Source organism: Xenopus tropicalis, chromosome 6 (assembly GCF_000004195.4).
Source record: "Xenopus tropicalis strain Nigerian chromosome 6, UCB_Xtro_10.0, whole genome shotgun sequence".
Lineage (NCBI taxonomy): Eukaryota > Metazoa > Chordata > Amphibia > Anura > Pipidae > Xenopus > Xenopus tropicalis.
Window position 1 is genome coordinate 3,588,147 of NC_030682.2, and position 2,299 is coordinate 3,590,445.

The window sequence follows — 2,299 nt, forward strand, 5'->3', positions numbered from 1 at the left end:
CACAGGGAGACCCCAGGAATAGTGTCAGTAGTTTAGTTACATGTATCAATAACATTACAATTCTGTTGTTTTTAGTTTTATTGTAATAACAGCGCCGGGAATATGTTGCCTCTTTATAAATACTGTTATTAATAATCTTATTTCTTTGTTATTAGGGAATTGGCCTGAGAAAGAGGAGCAGAACCTCAGAGCTGGGAGATATTGTCCAGTTCCATATGAGTCGGAGGTGCCGGGGTGAAGATCAGAAGAGGTGGGAGTGAAACCCTTTATCTGCACACGTTGTGGGAGGAGATTCCATAGACACCGGAACCTTCTCACCCACCAGAGAATCCACACGGGGAGGAGCTTTGTCTGCTCTAAATGTGGGAGGAGATTCCATAGTCACCGGAACCTTCTCACCCACCAGAGAATCCACACGGGGAGGAGCTTTGTCTGCTCTAAATGTGGGAGGAGATTCCATAGTCACCGGAACCTTCTCACCCACCAGAGAATCCACACGGGGAGGAGCTTTGTCTGCTCTAAATGTGGGAAATGTTTCTCTCACAGGAAGATCCTCATTGCTCATAAATGGGTTCATACTGGGAGGAAACCATTCACCTGCACTGAATGTAATAAGGGCTTCTTGTGGAACAGGGACCTTCAGGAACATAAAAAGAGCCATAAAGAACAAATAAATCATCTCTTGGCTCCCAGTGGAGAGAATCCAGCTGCCGGCTACTTACACCCCAATGAAAGCTCCGGCAAAAAGTCTAACCCTGAAGTCCGTTTTCGGAGCCGCGTAGATCAGGGACCATTTGTCTGTGTTCACTGTGGGAGGAGCTACAAGCGCAAGGCTAAACTCAATGTACATCTAAAGATTCACACAGGAGAGAAGCTTTGTGTTTGTCCTCACTGCAGGAAAAGCTACACGGATAAATATAACCTCAGTGTACATCTAAGGGTTCATACAGCAGGGAGACTGTGTGCCCCGAGTGTGGGAAAGGCTTCCGCCAATCCAGCTCCCTCAAAAGCCACAGTTGGAGTCACACAGGAGAGATGCCTTGGGTCTGTATAGAGTGTGGGAAAAGCTTCAGGAAAGAGTGGGACCTCAAAACTCATTTTCATGCTCACACAGGGGAGAAACCATTTGCCTGCACCGAGTGTGGGAAAACTTTCCGGACCAGACAAAGGAAGAACATTCACCTTAAAATACACGCTGAAAAGACTTTCTCTTGTTCCGAGTGCGGCAAGTTCTTTTCAACAAAGGAGGTTCTGAAGAGGCACCAGAAGATCCACACGGGGGAGAAACCCCACGAGTGCACAGAGTGTGGGAAACGATTCCTGCAGAAGCACAAACTAGAGAGACATTATCTGCAGTATTCCGGGGTAAAGCAGTTCATCTGCCCCGAGTGCGGGAAAGCATTTGCCATTAAGCAGCAGCTCCAGTCTCACCAATTGGATCACTCCGGCGAGAGGCCACATGTCTGCCCCGAGTGCGGGAAGGGCTTTAAGAGGAAGGCTACACTCACTGAGCACTCTCGTATCCACACGGGGGAGAAACCATATGTGTGCAATGAGTGTGGGAAACGCCACGTGAACTCCACTTCACTCAGGCTCCATCTTCAGACTCACGTTGCTAAGTCTTTTGTCTGCCCCGAGTGTGGGAAGGGCTTTAAGAGCAAGGCTTCACTCACTGCGCACTCTCGTATCCACACGGGGGAGAAACCATATGTGTGCAATGAGTGTGGGAAAAGCTGCAGATCCAAGAGAGGCCTCGCTGCTCATTTTCATACTCACACAGGAGACAAATCTCTTGTTAATTAGTGGAAACTTCAAGCTCAGCCTTGGCCCCGATCCATAGATTCTCCCCAGGGGCCACCCTTATCATGTACAGGGCCCGCTACTTTCTGTTTAAAGGGGAACTGTCACCAAAGGAAATAATTCCAAGTTCTTTTCTGTTATGTTAGTTGAGCAAAATAAACGTTACTTACACTGCATAAATGATTCATTTTTTTTTATTAAGTCTTGGAATTTATAGTCACAGCCAGCAGGGCGGTGCCATTTTGTGGGCACTGTTATTAAGGGAAGCTGTGTATCTGCATCTGCCATCTAAGTGATATCTAGAAAGTGCCGAATGGAAAGTTGAAGTAAATGTAATTAAAAATCTGAGCTGTCAATCATATATCGCCTGCCCTGCCTCTATGCCTGCTGTGGGTGATTTCATTAAAAAAAGAATTTGGGTCCATGTTTTATTAAATGTGTGGGGGACAGTTCCCCTTTACATGAATAGTAAGGGCTGTGCCTATGGGAGCCGGGACCA

General features: G+C 47.0%; 1 pseudogene; it reads left to right on the forward strand.

Moving 5' to 3' along the window:
- The first annotated feature begins 238 nt into the window (after positions 1 to 238).
- Positions 239 to 1,974, forward strand: LOC101730583 (annotated as a pseudogene).
- The last annotated feature ends 325 nt before the right edge of the window (positions 1,975 to 2,299 follow it).